The sequence below is a fragment of the Lygodium microphyllum genome, chromosome 29, assembly GCF_053477565.2.
Source record: "Lygodium microphyllum isolate KBCC chromosome 29, Lygodium_microphyllum_v1.1.10, whole genome shotgun sequence".
Classification (NCBI taxonomy): Eukaryota; Viridiplantae; Streptophyta; class Polypodiopsida; order Schizaeales; family Lygodiaceae; genus Lygodium; species Lygodium microphyllum.
This window is the reverse complement of record NC_141163.1, coordinates 25,806,782-25,826,011: the sequence shown is the minus strand read 5'-3', so window position 1 is coordinate 25,826,011 and position 19,230 is coordinate 25,806,782.

Genomic DNA, 19,230 nt, shown 5'->3' with positions numbered 1-19,230 from the left:
CTTTGGACCAGACAATGTAGTGTGGTGTCATGCCTTCCTCTACTTCACCTCACTCAACCCCTTTAACTCTCACACCAAGAAGTCCTTGCACTAGCACTAGAGCATCCTCTTCTAAAGGAACAATGCAAAAGAAGCCCATTGTAGATCACAAAGACTAGCAACAGTGCAAGACCACATGGCACCTCACTCCGACATTGAATTGTGCTCCAAGGTGGAGCAACTCAATGGCAAGCTGATGCATGTGAAGGCTCCATCTTCTAAGTGTTCATGTGCATTCACTCTCTCGAGGACACTACTATCCACCAAATTGATTGTATTGAATACGTCAAGTAGAAGCTCACGCTGTTAAGAGTGGAAACGAATCAACTTCAGTAATTCATTCAGAAGGGTGCCTACTACCTAGAAACCTTGGCTATTGAACTCTTCTTCCATAACATCCTCAGCCTTCTCATTTGAACTGCATGGATCTCTGGCTATAGGAGCACCATCTAATCTATGATTTTCTTCCACCCCTACCCTTGGCACCTCCAAATCCTGAGCTAGTAACCTTGGCCTTCTCCTCCTCTAGGTCTAGCTTTTTTTCATAATATACTAGTATTGACTCCATCTCAGACCCTAGTACCAACACAACCAATAGTACCCTAAGATGCATCAACTTTAGAAGATGTAGGAGCCATCAAGGCATAACTCTTATGGGCTTGGGTTCACTGTGCATGCCATGTGTTAGGTGTAGGATGGCACAATTTGGTGGTAGACTAAGTGCTAATTAAAGATAGCATCATTGGCATAGTAATGAAAGGTGGTGGCTTGTTGAGGATAACCATAGAATGACTTTAAGGAACCACAAGAAAAAGGGCTATATAAGGAGTAGAGAGGAAGTGATGAGGTTCCAATTCACCCCATATATGCAGTTCCATACCATGCACAAATGGACACACACATAGAGTTAGATACATTGTCATGTTGCTATTGCAGCCATCACTATTTAGCTTATGCCTTGTAATTTCTGAGTAATTAATCTTTTGAATGTATCTATTGGTCTGATTCTTGCCATTTCTTATTGTTGTCTCCCAGAGCAACCATGGTAGCTTATATGGACCATCTAAACTAATTTATTGGAATGTATGAGCATTTGGTTTACTATCATTCTATCGACAATTATCTATTTAGATATGTTCTATTTGATACACTATGAGTGGTGTATCTACAATGATAGCATATCTCTATGTCGAGGTCTGAGTATGTTAGGATTCTATGGTTGTAATCAAATCCAAGCATCACCACCACAGGGTAGAGTGCAGTCATACTCAGAGCCCCAACATATGTGGACATCGACATCCTACTCTTTAGTTAGCATTCGAGGTACCATGACTGACATCGTTTAAACAATGGAGACAAAGACAAAGTACTTAAATTAAACTCCCAAGTGTGTATTGATATATGAAACCAACATAAGAGTCTTGATAGAGACAAAAATGATAGTAATCAGATACATAGGGACCAATCACTAGAGGAATCAGAGAATCCCATAGACTCAGAGGTAGACATAATACAATAAGGAGATGGTAGGACTCCTGCTATTCATATCTCAGGACATATAAAGGGGAATAACTTTATTGTAACACTTAGGAAGCTAGTCAAAGAGACCCAATAAGCATACAACAAACACATAGACGAACCCAAAAAGAGGAATGAATAGTCAAACCCCTTTACTTGGGTAGGCCTCTCCCTTATAAATCTTGCTACTAGCTGTAATATTCTCTCCACCCATGTATTGTGTTGATGGTTGAAATAACTACTATTGCACAAGTCTTCTCATCAATGCATCATTGGCTACCTGCTTTAACACCATAAATTGCCACCACTCTTAACATTAGCACACAACATGGTGGTCTCTTCTCTCCAATCTCTCCCTTGACAAGATACATGTTGAGAGAGTCAAGCTCATCACTAGAATCTCATCACTGACATGACAAATCTGTAGCTTAGCTATCACTAATAGTGTGTGCGTGCATGCATGCGTGCGTGCGTGCGTGCGTGCGTGCGTGCGTGCGTGCGTGTGCGCGTGCGTGCGCGTGCGCGTGCGTGTGCGTGTGCGTGTGTGTGTGTGTGCGTGTGTGTGTGTGTGTGTGTGTGTGTGTGTGTGTGTGTGTGTGCGTGCGTGCGTGCGTGCGTGCGTGCGTGCGTGTGTGTGTGTGTGTGTGTGTGTGTGTGTGTGTGTGTGTGTGTGTGTGTGTGTGTGTGTGTGTGTGTGTGTGTGTGTGTGTGTGTGTTCGAGCAATTAGGTTGACTTGAGTTAGTTAATCATGGTTGAGATGTATGACCTAGGTTGACTTACTAGTGTGGCTATAGATAGTATGAGTGTGATGGAACGAAATGAGAATAATAAACAAGATGTTGAAATGCATGCGTCTGAGTATGGCTATGGTGGCTTGAAGACATAGAGTGAACTCATGAAGACATAGAGTTGAAGGTAAAATGTCACACAAGTAAATTAGGTTCCAAGATTGAGACTTGGACTCATAAAAAAAATATTGTGTGGTTGGACAATGACTCAAATACTTAATTGAAAGGACAAAAGTACCATCATATTGCATTGAAAATGAGAGACAAGTACAATGCTTTATAGCTTGAGGATAGGTAGTATTTTCTTGCTTTGTGCTTATGGGATTCTAGACAGCTTGCATATCCTTTACCCAAACTGCTCCTCAAAGAGGCTATATTAGGTGTGATTGCATGAATCTCAACACCCTCCTCAATCACAACCAGAAAGGAAAAAAGTGTATAGATGCTTTAGTGAGTCATCCCCTATAAAGTGTGGGCACACCAGAAACATGGAAAACAGTGGAGGTTGTCACAAAAAATCTAAGTGTGGTTACCAAACACATGGTGGACATCCAATGGTTGTAACAAGGGCCTCACAAAGTGTACAGATGTTGTAATGTCAGGTTACATGAGGAGTTTACATATCTTATAATAGAAGCATTAGGGAAATGTTATACAAGGCTTCAAAAAAGTTTATCAAAAAATTGGGAATAGAAGGATTGATGAGGCTTGTCCTGCTTTTCCTAATGGTCGCCATTGTCGTCGTCTTCTTCTTCTTCTTCTTCTTCTTCTTCTTCTTCTTCTTCTTCTTCTTCTTCTTCTTCTTCTTCTTCTTCTTCTTCTTCTTCTTCTTCTACAGCTACAAGATAGGCCTTTTGAGACCTCTTTCTAGCATGGCAAAACTTCTCAATGTGTCTAGTCTTTTTGCAGAAGTCACAAAATAGCTGGTCCTTTCTTCCTTTGTTCATGTTACTAACATACAATTTTTTTTCATCCTTAGGAGTACTTGATTCTTCTTTATTTTTAATCTTCTTTTCTTCTTCCAATAGAGAGGCCTTAATGTCAATCAATTTAGGATTTGGCATGTTGATTAAGGTGGTTAAAACATTATCATAATCAAAAGGCAAACTTTTTAGCAAAACACCAATACAAATATCTTCATCCATTTTGAGATTTATTCATGCAAGTTGGGTTAGGAGACTTTCCATATAGTTTAGATGAGACACTAGGGATGTATTAGGCTTCATATCAAAAGTTGAAAGAATTCAATGAGTACAACATACTTTGAGGACTTGGACTATGCACCAAACAAAGTATCTAATTTGTCCCAAGTGTCTTGGGATGTGCTTTGTCATCATCCTTTTGCCAAAATTAGCTACAAGAGTTGTATCCCAAGGCTTCTTTTCTTGTCCATTGGTAATGGCCCCTAGGCCCTTCTTCATCAAGATGAGTTTGATGTGCTTTTGCTAGGTGTGAAACCTGACTCCTTTGAATTGACATGCTGGTGAATCTTTGCCCATGTTGGATGTCCGGTAGTAGCAAATCAACACAAATTTCTTAGATTTGAGCAGCAAAAAAATTGATTGTGTCAAAAGACACAAGTGATAAGAGCACTAGGTTAGTGTCAATAGACACCATTTTTGTGTCTTCCAAATCATCAAACTCCTTCAAGATCTTCTAAAATTGACATGTTGGTGAATCTTTGCCCATGTTGGATGTCTGAAGCAGTAGCAAATCAACACAAATTTCTCATTTTTTAGTAGTAGAAAATTTGATTGTGTCAAAAGACACAAGTGCTAATAGCACTAGATCTTCTAAAATCAAATCTTCCCCTCCTTGATTTGATGCTAGGAACTTCAGATTTGAGTGGCAAGAACTTTAGAGTGCTACAGCCAGTGGGAAGATGAAGTGAAAAAAGCTTTGAAGAAAGTTGTCTATGAAGAACTGAGAGTTAGGGTTTCTAGTGGCTAATTGTTTTGTCTCAGATTACAATAGCTACAGTAAAGGATTTGGGCTCAAAATTTCTCAGGAGGAAGCTCATGTGATGGGCTTCAAACACCCTATAAGCACAAATTGAATCGTGGTAGGCAAATGCAGATCCAGATGTACGAAATCATGCAAGTGCAAACAAGGCAATAACCACGAATTTTGCCAATGCTAAGCTCCAGATGGCCTAATGTTAGGAAGTGAGGTGATAGGAAGTTGCACAGAGAGTCCAACAAGGATAATGTCCAGAAGAGAGCAAGTTGAGATTTGGCCTATGGAGAGAGATATCAATGCTCCAAGTAGACAAGGTCCTACGAGCTATGGCTACCATGAAGGGTAAAGTGAAGATAGAGGTGGAAGATGAGACCTTTAGCTGGACATGAGCTAAGCAATGATGAAGAGGAGCTGGAGAGTAGAGAAGGGAGTTGATCCATGCTCACCATGGCTCTGATACCATGTTGAAATGCATGGATCTGAGCATGGTTATGGTGGCGTGAAGACACAGAGTGAACTCATGAAGACATAGAGTTGAAGGTAAAATGTTACACAAGTGAATTAGGTTCCAAGATTGAGAATTGGACTCATAAATATAATCTTGTGTGGTTGGAAAATGACTCAAACACTTAAATGAAAGGACAAAAGTACCATCATATTGCATTGAAAATGAGAGACAAGTACAATGCTTTATAGCTTGAGGATAGGTAGAATTTTCATGCTTTGTGCTTATGGGATTCTGGATAGCCTGCAAATCCTTTACCCAAACTGCTCCTCAACAAGGCTATACAAGGTGTGATTGCCTAAATCTCAACACAAGAGGAGAGCGTGTATCTCCTGACCTCTTCTTACTTCATCTTTGTCATCCTCTACTTGAAGTTTTATCATGTTATCAAATTTTATTATGGTCTAGGATACTCTTTGACATCCTCTATGACATCGGTCCAATGCAACTGCTATAGAAGGCATGTTGAGGCAGCATATGAAGGGGTTAATGGCCTACAATGGAGCTCAATAGGTGAGTTATGAGATCAACAACATCAATCCAAAGTATCAAACACATGGTTGTTTTGCCCAATGTGGATAGCATCAAGAGTGGCCAGATCTATGTGGTAGTGATTGAATCAATTACTATCTAGGCACAACCTACAGCCACCATGCCAAGATAATTTGCTTCTGAGAATAGCATTAATCCAAGTGCTAAGGATGTATGAACCACAAATACTCAAGTTTGTGTTGTTGTAAGTTCTGTCAAAATTCTTCCAATGTCACCCCTATTTATATTAGGTGGCAAAGCTTCATTTCAGACTAAGTGAACTCCTACTAACTCCAGTGCATCACCTAAGACCGTAGCTCCATTTGATCCAAAATCATCATTTGAGCATAGCATCAACATGGATAGTGCTAGAAAAGGGTGCATATTTATAATATTTCCATGCAATTAAAAGTTAGTTGGTTAGTTCGAAAGTTAGTTAGTCAATTAATAAGTTAGTAAGATTACTAACTAAAGACTAACTAAAGTAAAAAATTAACTAATGTTAATAATTAAGTATTTTTATTTAATTAAAAATATATGTTTTAAAAATAGAGAGTCATAAATCCGATATTTTTCTCGGATTGACAAGGACCGTAGCCATCCTTCACGTAAGTTACAACGTGAGCGAGGCTTATGAGCTATATTAATCACTAGTATTAATGTGTATAGTTTGGATGGTTCAAAAATATTAGATTTTGGGTAAAACTAGTATATTTTAAATTTTTTAGATATTATCCTAAAAAGATATGGAGATTTCTAGAACTGGATGTCATTTAAAAGAAAAGGCAAGTGATGTTTTAGTTAGTTTTGGAGATTTTATAAAAAGAAAAAATAAAGAGAGGGATTTGCAAAATTGCACGCGCCACAATCATAGTCTATAGACATAAAAATCACTTCGAATAGAGAAAAGAAGAAGGAGTGAACTAAGAGCTTTCTAACTAAGTGTCTTTGAAAGTGTCTTGGGGTTTTACCCCCCTTTTGGAGCCAATGGAACTATCAGATTTATGATCTGAGCATCAGATCACTGATCTTTCCAAGATCCCTCTCCACAAATAGCTCTACTTCTCACCCACAAGCCCTCTTCTCTAATTCGCTATAAATATGAGGCATGAGGAGGCACAAGTGAGGATAAGGAGACCCCGAGAGACTGCGAGAGGCTGCGAGAGAGAGGTACAAAGAAGGATACCCGTCCAAGAGATTGTGAGAGAGAGCTTGAGAGAGAGAGAGAGAGAGAGAGAGAGAGAGAGAGAGAGAGAGAGAGAGAAGAGTTACCCCAAGAGGTTACAAAATTCCCTCTATCTCGATCCTCAACTTACCCATCTTCTCTTACACTCTCCCATCTCGAATCTATTCCGCCTTCTTAATCTCTTGAGTCTACTTGCGAAGGATGGCTCCCAAGCAAAGAATGTCACGTGCGGATGGCAATCCCATAACTAACAATGAAGCTTTAGACGAAGGCATCACCGTCAATCCAATTACAGCTTCGGTAGTAAGTAATGTATTTCCAAATTGATAGATGCTTGTTTTGATTCTCGTATGAGATACATTAGGCCCATACTATGATTCACGAGTATAGATCATTTCATCTCACATATTCATAAGATGAAGCTTGCAAAGTTCATATATCAAGGAAAGTTAATTGCACCTAGTTGCATATGGCTTATTCATTGATAGAGCAATTACAAGGAAGAATTAGTCAATGATTATGAAGGATATAGTCATTAAAAGAATGACATTAAAAGATTGTGCATACAAGTGCTATGTTAAAGCATAGTCAAGGGTTATAAATAGTATAATTGCTAAAAGAATATGACATTAAGAATCCTGATTAGAAAGTACTAGTTTAGATACTTCAAAAGTTCTTAGCCTAAGAGCCCAAATATTAAGAAGAACTAGATTCTAGCTCAAGGTAAGGCCTGTTGGAGTCTAATTACTTGAGATAATCTCACACCTATCTTATCAAGTATTTACACATTATGCCTATAACATATTTTGATATATGAGGATAATTTCCTATTTGCCTCATGACTTGAGTAAGAGCTAGTACAAGAAATTAATCATAAGGGTTAAAACTAAGATGTCTTGAGATCCGTCAGATATAACGATGACTTTTGCCAATCCAAATTCAGGGTTGGGTTATGAATCAAGGTAAGTGACCTATAGAACTTACATCATGAATAGTGTTTGAACCCTTAACATATGCCCTAGCTAAAGGAAGGAAGTGTTAAAAAACATTTTTGCATAGTATTGCTCTTAGATCCCAAGGGGGAGAGCAAATATACGATGGAAATGTTATATCATCTATTCTTGCAATGTTTGGAAAGAATGCAATTGGTTTTGTTGGTTGATTGAACAACATCCTAAATGCTTTTACATTCAACTAGTTGTTAGTTGTTGTTTGGATGATTATTCCAAATGCTTGTGATTTATGGTAAATGCATGGCAAGGGTTTGTGATGACAAGTCACCATGGGAATAAAGGAATGTTTTCCTAGAAACTGAGTTTTGGGGTGAATGCCTTGTTTGTGCTTGATTCTTAAAGGATTTAATTTAGGAAGGATATTTTGCATGGTGGATCACCTCCATGACCACACCATAGATTAACCCAAAGAGGGCACTGCTCGATTCATGGGCCGAAGGTCGAGTGGTGAAAAGGCCAACCACAGGAATGATGTTTCACTCCTAGACAACTTGCGGGTCAATTGGAGCTCTCGACATCCCTTGTTAGGTCTAGAATGGAGTTGAAGACCTCCGTGGCCCCCAACGTCTGGGTATGTTGGGAGATCCTATTCTAGATAAAGGATTGAGTTTGTGGTGCCATGAGATCTAGACCAGTTACTTCTGCAGGGCAGAAGAGATACTTCTGTTGGATAGAAGGGATGCATAATTTCTCATGTCTGGGCGGGAGATAAAGATTAACTTGAAGATAAGTTAAGGAACTTGTTTGAACTTGTTTGTCAAATAGATTGCTTGATCTATTTTTGTGTCTCTACTATAAGTTATGCGAACAAACCATGTTCCCTAAAAGGCTTAATTAATGAAGCTGACTTTAAGTGTCACACATAAATATGGTAGGACCTAATTAGAAAACTAAAGCTATTAAGGAAAGCGGGTGGGCAGAACCCCCGACAGGTCCATCCTACGACAAGGTGGTCCTAGAGAACTGGGAGGCTTCTCATAATATTTTACCATCATTTGACCTTTAGCTATTGTTGGGTTAGAACCCGATTCATGCTGTTTTAGGGGACCGGAATGGGACTATGCCCTACAGGTAGAGAGTTTGAGCTATGCATCCCTCTTGTTTCCCACTCTCTTTGAACCAAGTGCGGCATGGGACTGCTTCGGCTTGGATATCTCTGCATAAAGTAGGATTTCCAAGATCTGATGCTAGGATGCTGATAGGAGACCTTGGCCACTAGGAGCCCAAATTTTAGGTCGATCCTAGTGGGTTTTGGCCATGAATGTTTCGTTGCGAGGTGAATTCGGAAAACCCTGGGTGACAAAACTCAAAATATTCCATGGGACTACCGGGCAGTGACGCTTAGATTCGTTTCTTGATAGACCACTAAAAGCATGCTTGGACAGCCGTTGGGCAAGCACCTTACAAGATTGAGGCTGATTACGTGGATGCCCTAGTTAATGGCATCAACACCTACTGCAAAGTAGCACCAATGCAACAACCTTGAGCATGTATGACTGAGTGTTGTGGAGATCAAATAACAATAGAAACCAAGTGGACAACAAGGAAAGATTGTGCCAATTTTCCTATAGATTGTAAGTCAATTAAGTAGGTCATGTGAGCTTGGATAACAAGTTCTGAATGAACATTCAAGCGGTTTTGAAGTTACTTGGTTTAACATGGAATGCAGTTAATGCTTTCTCTACATTGGTAATGACTAAGGCAATCCATTGTTGATGAATGGCATACTTGTAGAGGGTACAATGACTAATAAGTAATCATGATATTATTTTTTGGTTTGGTAAACCATTCATGGTCATTTCGGTAATCCTTTGACAAAATATTAATGTATATGAATAAGCAATTGGGGGAGTTTTGAGTGCATATTCCCTGCATGTAATGGATTGTTTTGTAGTCATATAAGTTGGAATGTTTACAATTAGTGAATTAATGTTTTTGTGGAGCTCAAGGTGCTGATTATTGATGTTGGTAGCATGGTGTTAAATTACCAATGATAAGCCCACGCATGTCCAAGAGTATTGTATGCTCAAGCTTATCTTATATGAGGATAGTTTGATAGACTATTAACTAGTTATAGTCTAGCTAGAGGTTGAAAAGTGTATGAGCAATAATATTTGCATACTTATGTATTGAGGTTCAGTGAGTGTGGCATATGTCTATGATATCATTGAGTTGAGTGGGTTATGTCACAGATTGTTTATCTATTTACTGCTGGACAACTTATTTGCACAACGGTTATGCAGTAGATAATGTCCACAATGGTATGATATCATTCCTAGATGTCATGTCAAATGTCTAGAGATGCAAAGTAGGGTATTAAGTTGATATATTACTGGTACAACAGAGATACTAGTGTAGTTACTTGGAATTAGAATTGCCTTAATTGAGAGAAAGTATATTTATGTTATTCAATAGGGATTTTTAGATATACTTGATGTATTAATAGTTTCTTGATGATTGAAATGAGCTGAAGTAGAATAAGTACAGAATGTATGGGTATTACATGAGAGTTATGCAAGCAGTGACTCATTAAAAAGACTATTGGTTGCATGTAGGGAGACATGCATTAATACCTAGAAGACTGAATTGAGAAACTTCAGTTTGCTACTATAGACATGGCAAATGCTGAGAGGGGTGATAACATTACACAAATAGTGGGTGAGAAGTTAGACAACAATAATTACACGATGTGAAATTCATAATGGAGAACTTTCTCATTGGAAAAGTCTACTAAGACTTAATCATACGTGTGAAAGCTGAACTTAAACTTCTTGAAAAGAATGCAATAGTTAATTAGGATAGGGCAAATCGTGCATGGATGGAACAAGCCCAAAGAGTGCCGCATTGGCTTTCTTTTATGTATCTCTAATACAATGGTCATGCAGATAATGAATTGCAAGTCACTAGAGGATGCTTGGAATATTTTGATGAGGAATTATGGCATGGCCACTAGTGCATGAAAAATTTAGTAAAAGCAAAAGTTTAACACAATGGATAGGAAAGGACGATCCATACAAGATTAAGTGATAGAGATAAATACCATTGCAAATCAATTAGTTCTAATAGAAGCTAATGTAGATGATGAGGATTTGGTAGTTGTGATCTTCAATGGCCTAGGACATGAACATAAATATTTTGACATCTCTATCTCAGTGAGATTTGAGATGCCTTGTAATGAGTTTTTTTCTTTGCTCATACATGAAGAGGTCAAATTGGAATTAGCTACTAGTTCAAGTAGTTTGACAGGTAGGGATGTCATATTCTATTCAAATCAAAGATACCTTGGTAGTCATGGAAGATGGTTTACTCGTGGTAGAGGAACTTGGTATAGCATGCAACTCAAGATGCCAGTAACTAGTAGGGGCAAAATGCTAGAGGTGGTGGATACTTCCAAGCAAAGGGGAGATCCAACTCTAGAGGTCGAGGATCATGGCAATCATAGACAATGCATGAAAATGCTAACAAGGATAATGAATATCATTACTATGGAAAATATGGCCACATTGCCAAAGATTGTTGGATAAAGTAAGCTAATCCAAAAGGCAAATAATAGGGACATTATGCATCATGGAGTCATGCTGAGGATGCTTTTATTGATAGGTTGTTTGCTATTATGTATGTTCAGAACCATGCAACTCAAGAAAATAAGATAGATGATGTTTGGTATATTGACTATGGATCATTCAATCATATGACACCACATGGTGAATGGTTTATTGACATGGTTCCAAAAGGCATGGGTATGTTTGTACAAGAGATGATACTTAGCATAGCATTAAGAATAAGGGTGTGGTTCCCTTGGTCATTTATGATGGGTAGAAGAAACGACTACATGATGTATTGCATGTGCCCTCTATTACAAAAAATTTGTTGTCAATAGGATAGATGACAGAGCAAAACTTGCAGGTTCACTTTAATAAGAATGGTTGTTTTATGGAGGAGTTTGGCAATGGTTGCAAGCTTATTGCTCATGGTAATAGACATGATCGGATATTTACATTGGATGTTGCATTTCCTCAGTTGAAATCAACCATGTTTGCACATGATCAGGGCACTATTAGATATCTTAAAATATGGCACATGAGAATTGAGCATCTAAAGATTTAGTAGTTGTAAATGTAGAAAGTAAATGGTCACAGGTTTGCCAAAGTTTTCATACACTGAGATAGGCCATGTCTGTGATGCCTGTCAGTTTTGAAAACGATCTAGATTCTCATTTGTAAAACATGTTTAAAATAGCTCAAGGCCACTACAATTAGTACACTCTGATGTATGGGGACTAGCCCATAATGCATCTCTTGGAGGCTCAAAGTACAATGTGACGTTCATAGATGACTTCAGTAGGTATACCTGAGTGTATGTTTTGAAATACAAAGATGATGTTTTTTCTATTTTTAAGGATTCAAGAGGCACGTTGAAAAGGAGTTTGATTGCTTTATCTCATGTTTGAGATCCAATAGTAGTGAGGAATATGTATTTAATGATTTTGATGCATGCTTAGCCAAAAATGACATTCACAAGCAGCTCTCATATAGTTATACTCCACAGTAGAATGGATGGGCTAAAGGAAAAATAGGGTATTTATGGAGACTACTCGTGCAATGCTCAATAAGAAGAACATGCCATTGTACTACTCGAATAAGGCTATTATGACAACAATGTATGTGCTAAATAAAACTCCAATTGTAGGCATTCATGAAATGACGCTATATTAGAAACTGTATGGGTATAATCAAACATTAGCCAATTGAAATTTTTTGGTTGCATTGCATATGTCCATATCCCAGATGAAAAGAGGAGGAAGTTGGATCCTAAGGCACACAAGGCTATATTCATTGGTTATCCTTACGAGTGGAAAGCCTACAAATGCTTTGATCCATCTATACAAAAAGCATTGTTTAGCAAAGATGTCATCTTTGATGAAATGGCTTCTTGGTATGCATCATCCTATTGTTGTTCCTAGTGATATGTCTTTAGAACATGGATCTACTATTGTTCTGCAGGTAGAGTACTATTGTCTCTAGGCATACATGTGATGTATCTCCTTGGACTAGCAAATTGCATAGCTATGCATCACCATCCATTGATAGAAATATGTCAACAAGGGGAGGAAATTATGTAGAAAGCAGAGGATAAGAAAAAGTTTTTGATGATTCATCTAGCATGATAACTCTTGGCATGATGACTTTGGGATATGATTCAGCTAAAATACTGGATAGTGAGCATGGAATTCCATTTATGTATACTCCTAGTGTTAAGCAGAGCAAATATATTCCACCTCATGAAAGAGGGTAATCAAACAATGCACCGCAATTGAGACACTTGTGGAGGGTGAGATACATAGTCGATAGATTCACATACAATGGATATTTTGCAAGCCATTATGCATACATAACTAAAGTCAAGGAGGACAAAGAACCCGCTACATTTGGTGAAGACGTCTTGGATAAGAACTGGTGCAAAGCAATGGATGAGGAAATGATTGCATCAATTGAAAATTGGACTTGGGAATCAATTGCATTGCCTAAAGGAAAAAGGAGTATTGACTATAAATGGGTGTATAAAGTTAAATGCTGAGAGCGGAATTTTGATGCCGAGAAATGCTTAAAAATAGCTAAAAATTACGAATATCAAGGGAAAAATATTCAACACCGAAGGCGGCGGCTCGATCTAGGACGATTTTAAGCGTCAAAGTGCTTTAAATGCGCCCGAGCGACACTTGTTGATTTTTCATAATTTTTCAAACTGTCGTGCGGGTTGACAAGAGTTACCAACCAATGCGGGATACTGAGCCAGACACCCAAGATTTTTCAGAGCTCAATTCGGAGTCCGGACGGGGAAATGGCCAAGAAATGGGCAAGATTTGAAGAGGTGGACAAAACTTTGGTCAAGTGGGCAAGTGACCTTTGGGGCCCAAATTTTATGCCACATGAAATGTGGATGAAAAAAAAACATGATGGGGAAGAAGAAGGCATGAGAAACAGGCGCCGATTTTTGCGCCATGATCTTGGGAGATGGAGGATGGAGGCTACAAGCAACCTACCTAATCGATCATACCCCCGATCTTCCCTCTCTCTGCTGGTCTTATCGCCGGTCTTCGCTCCTCCAATGGTGGCCTGAATGCAGAGATGGAAATCTAGTCTTTCTCTCTCCTCCCTCTCTCTCCCCTAAGGGCACATTCATGTGGTGAAGAAGAAGAAGAAGAATGGATGACCGATGCTTATCCAATGAAGACCGGATTGCTGCGTGGTTCAAGAGGAAGGAAGATTGCTAATTGTGGACTATCATGAGCATTAATGGTGGCTGGAAATCAGTCCCGAGATATGGCAAATAAAAACCCGCAACCCGCAAAGAACAGTAATCTCATTTTTTCAAAGGAAATTGATGTTTTATGCAATTTGCTTTATAAATATTTGTTCCCCATGGGATGATTATGCATTCTAATGTTGTTTGCAATGTCTTCCAACTATTTGAAATTAGAAAATTAGAAAATCATAAGTGTTGTGGATGAAATTAATGGTGTAAAACCCGTATAACATGCGAAATATGGGAAAATTGGGTGTTTTTGAGATATAAATGGAAAATATAATAAGACGCACCAACTAAATTTGTGTTTTTGCTGCAAATGAACTTCAGGGCCACCGCCCACAACTCATTTTGAATTTTTATTCATTTAATATTGCGAAAAAATATAAGAAAAATAGGAAAAATTGGGAAAAAATAAGGGGAAAATGGATTTTGAGTGCCGAATATTAAGAGAAAATAAGATTCATGTTTGTGGATGTATGGGGGGTCTGAAGTATGAGGTTTAGCCTTAGTTCAACCCTACCTTTATGTTTTAGTGAGTTTTTATTGCTTTTCATACAATAAAAGCATGGAAATATCACCCTAAACCGTTCAATAATGCACAACCTAAACGGGTGAGGGGGTAGAGCGTATAAAAGGTGTTTAAATGCTGAATGAAATGATGAAAAGCTTGATGGTTTTATGCATACCATTTAGTTTGGTCGATATTTAAAAATTAAGAACCTAGTAGCACGAGGGTTTCTCGGTGCTAGGTTCATGCACGCCGCATACGAGCGATAGTCAAAATCCTTAAAAGAAATGTTTTCCACATGTGCACCAATGCTGATTTTCTTAATTGTTTGAGCACGTGGACATTCACCATTTGCATGAATCATAAATAAATTTAAAAGGTATCAAAAATACCTCCTGGATGCTTGGCAATTGCTTTCTAGAGGAACGTGACTAACGTTGAGTGAGTAAGGTTGTTCCAAGCTGTAGGCTAGGTGTTGGGCCTAAGGGGAAAGTAAAGTGAGGTATGGTACATTCCTGGATACGATTAGTTGGTACCTTGAGAGAACTATGTGCGATGTTGTGTTATATATGTTTAGCGACGTATCGAGGGGCCAATCCCCAAGGTGTAGGAGAGTCGCAGTGAGGTAGCGGCAGTCAGCCATGGGAGGACCTCCTATGTTTGTACTTCGTGCTATTTGGCAATGTGCTGGGACTCCCCCTGAGGAGTGTTAGTTGGGTTAGAGTTGGACTACGAGACGTGATACAAACCCAAGATGTTTAAGAAGATGATGTATGTGTCATCCACGCTCCTGGCCGCGAGGCCGTGGGGTTGTTGAGCGCATGATAGAGGTCCGGCTAGTGCATGAGCTAGTGCCGGCCCGTTTTAGGTTCCAACAGTGGTGCGTCTGTCGGGAGCCGCTTAGAAGTGGCGGTCCTCGAATCCTGGTTGTCTAGGGACCAATTAGCAGTTTATGCCAAAGGATACCGAGTTTGACCCATTATTCATCGATAAGCATCGTCTAGCCAAAATCCAAAAGCAAGAGAGAGACGAAAGAGCTAGGCGACGTGCTGAAATTCTTAGGAGGTATTCCCCTAGGCATAGTGGTGCTGAACCCTTACGAGGGAGTGAATCTAGTGGTCTTGGTTCCACAAGCAGTAAGTTAGGAGAAGGTGGAAGCTCTAGTGCTCCCCTTTCTTCCATAAGGCAGTCTACATCAAGTGCAGGAGGGGTAACCCCACCGTCCCCTATTCCTAGTGCAAATCCAATTTCCGTCATGGCGCAGCCCATTGCAATTCTTGCAGGAACGACGGATTTTCCGGCTCTAGGTTACCCGCTACCCATTTTTAATGGGCTAGTTGAGGAAGATGCGGAGCTCCATATCAGGGAGTTTCAAAAGTTGATGTTTAACTATCGCATCCAAGAATAAGGACATTTAATGATGTTCTTCAACATGACTCTCAAAGGATATGGTATCATGGCTTAGAAGCCGGAACCATATTGAATATTGATTCATTTTATGGAGCTTTTCGAAGGGAGTTTGCCCCTAAAAGGGGTGGGCAATATTGGTTGCGTGTACTCAATGTGACCCGCCAAGAACCACACGAGGATATTCGTGCTTATGCAAAGAAAATAAAAGAGGTTTTCCGTAAGTTGGGACACCTCTAGTCCTATCCCTGTAGCTGCCCAATTGCAATATTTTCTGCATGGTCTGGACTTTAACATCTAGTTGCAGTTGCGTAGTGTCCCTTTGGGGGATATAGATCTGCCATTACACGAGCACAAGAAGTGGAATCCCGACTACAAGTAGCCTATGCCTCTCGAGGCAATCCAAATATAGGTCTAGCAATGGGAAATAATATGGTGACAGCCAATGGCAGTGGTAGCCAAGGGATAGCGATGGCTAATCCTAATGGGAGAGGGAACATGATGCAGAATGTTTGGCGAGGTTAAGGACATGATGAAGCATTATATCGACATGATTACGGAGCAGTATCGACAAATAGCCATTGATGTTAATTTTCTTAAAAAACAACAAAATTTGATAGGAAGTAGATACCCAGATGAGGATGCACCTTCAAGGTTTAGCTGCAAATGGTGTGGTGGGCAGCATTATCCACGAAATTTCCCAAATGTCAAGTGCGACATCTGTGGAAAATCCGGCCATTTAGCAGCCACTTGCTAGAGTAAGATTAGTTCCCTCCAGCGAGGTAGTCGGCAACCAGGGCCTGTTAATCATCGTGCGCAAGGAAATGATTCCCAGCGAGAAGACGGACCTAAACAAATACTCCAACGACCAAAGACTACAGTGGAGGAGCTGCCTAGTGGTAGTGGGGTTAGTTTGATTGAGGATGTGCGCATTAATGACGCTGAAACCTCTAATCTGCGAGCTGTCCTTACAAGAGGTCAAAAGGGTAGAGAGGCCAACAAGGATAAGCCTGTCACGAAAACCCTAAACAGGGCGACAAAGGAACGCAAGTTCTGGATCCTGCCATGGAAGGGGGACCTCTGAAGCCCGTGGAGAGTAAAGCCAATGTTAAGAAGGATAAGGAACCACCAAGGAAGAAGGTGAAAGTTACAAAAGAAGCAATAAAGCCGGTTCAGCGACCTAAAGAGCAGATGGTTTGGCATGAAAAGCGAACTCTACCGAACTATCATAAATTCTATTTGGCGAGCTCTCTTTGCGAAGTCAAGCCAGATGTGAATCTTTTACAGCTTATTAAGCTTTCTCTAGGAGTACGCAAGGAATTCAGAAAGATCCTACGTACTGGGTATATCGCAGAACCTTTGGGTATTGCGCGAGTTGGTGATGACTGATTCGAGCATGCTGAGAAGCATTGCCCAAGGGTTGCAACCTATGTCGATGGGATATTAGTAGATTATGCCATTGTCGACACGGGATCATCTGTTAACATTATGAGTTCTGAATTGATGGAAAGGTTGGGTCTTGCAATCCAGAAAGATACCTCCACAATTTTTAGAATGGCGGATGATAGTTTGAGACAACCGAAAGGCTGCATTACTAAGGTCCATGTCACTGTTGCAAATGTAGAATGCCTGTTGGACTTTAGGGTGATTCGTTTTGCAGGCCATCCAAGTTACTGCCAAGTATTACTTGGACGACCTTGGATCTTGCAAGTGGACTCCCAAGTGGATATACCTGCCGGTCGGCTGATATTCGGCAGAGGTGCTCAGCGCGTGGTGATTGATGCCTATCCTGAGTCCCCGCAGAGTGAGAGAGCTCCTCTATCTTCCACAGAATTGGAGACATTAGAGGATTTATCTACCAGTGAGACATCATCGAGTGATGAGTCCAAAGAGGGATCCACCACGGAAGACATCTATCAGATCGCTTTGAACGAGCCGATAGAGGCCCAAGATCGTATAAGAGATGCAGATGTTATCGAGCTAGACCTGGGCACTCCAAATGATTCGCGGCCAATTAAATTAGGTTCTATGCTCAGTTCAGCAGAAAGGGAGGACTATGTGTCCTTGATTCAAGAATTCCGCGATATCTTTGCTTGGAGTTATGACAAGCTGAGAGGTATTCCTCCCAGCTTGGCTGTTCATACTATTCCTGTAAAAGAAGGCAGTCATCCTGTGCGTCAAAAAGTAAGGCATATGCCTTTTGAATTGAGGGATGAGCTGTTTGAAGAGTTATAGAATCTTCGAAAAGCGGGTTTGATTTTTCCTGTGCAACACATGGAATGGTGTTCGCCAGTTGTGATCAGAAAGAAAAAAAATAATCAAATCTAATTGTGTGTAGATTTTAGAGAGTTGAATAAGCAGACGGTTAAGGATTACTACCCATTGCCATTCATTGACTAGATTTTGGATCAATTAGCAGGTAGGGAGATATATTCTTTTATGGATTGCTTTGCAGGATATAACCAGATGGCAATTGCAGAAGAGGACAAGTTGAAAACAACTTTTATTATTGTCTTTGGTACTTTTGCGTACCATGTGATGGCCTTTGGTTTATGTAATGTGCCTAGTTCGTGGCAACGAACAGCAGATAAGACATTCGGTGACATATCCCCTCAAGAGTTGAAGGTGTTTATTGATGACTTAGGGGCCGCCACCGTGAGAGAAAGGTAGTTAATCATCTTAAGAAAGTGCTTTGAGCACTGCAGACAATTTTGTATCGCTCTTAACCTACGGAAGTGTGTTTTTGGTGTACCTTATGGGCTCTTGCTGGGCCATGTGGTCAGTTCGGTAGGAATTGCGACAGATCCCAAGAAGGTCAAAGTCATAGTTGCCATGGGTCCACCACGCACTCTGAAAGAAGTTCATAGCTTTCTGTCTTTGGTTGGTTATTACCGTAGATTCATAAATGACTTGGCAGAAAGAACGTTATTGCTTACAAATCTATTGTCCTTTAGCTGTTTGTTTGTATGGAGTGACCCTTGTAAGGTAGCTTTCGAGGATGTGAAACAGGAGCTAGTAAAAGCTCCCGTTTTAAAAGCACCTAAAAGGGGTGAGGTGTTCTATATATTTTCAGCAGCCACCATGCATAGTATCAGCTATTGTTTAGCCCAAATCTGGGAGGAAAAGTGGTATCATCCGATAGCCTTTGCTAGTCGAAAATTGGGCATGTTAGAGATCAATTATACCTACATGGAGAAGTTGTGTCTTGCGATGGTCTTTGGGACCAAGAAATTCAGGCACTATATCCTCTATGAGAAAGTTGTGCTTTATACGAAGGCAGAGGGGCTTCGATTATTGATGAATAAGCTGCAGCCGCATGATCGTCTAGTGAAGTGGTTAATCACTTTGCAGGAGTTTGATTATGAGATCAGGAGTAAGCCACCAAGGTTACAGGGTATTGTGGAATGTCTTGTGGACTTTGGGGAGCCGAAAGAATCTGTGGTGGCTGAAGGTAGTGACATGGAGT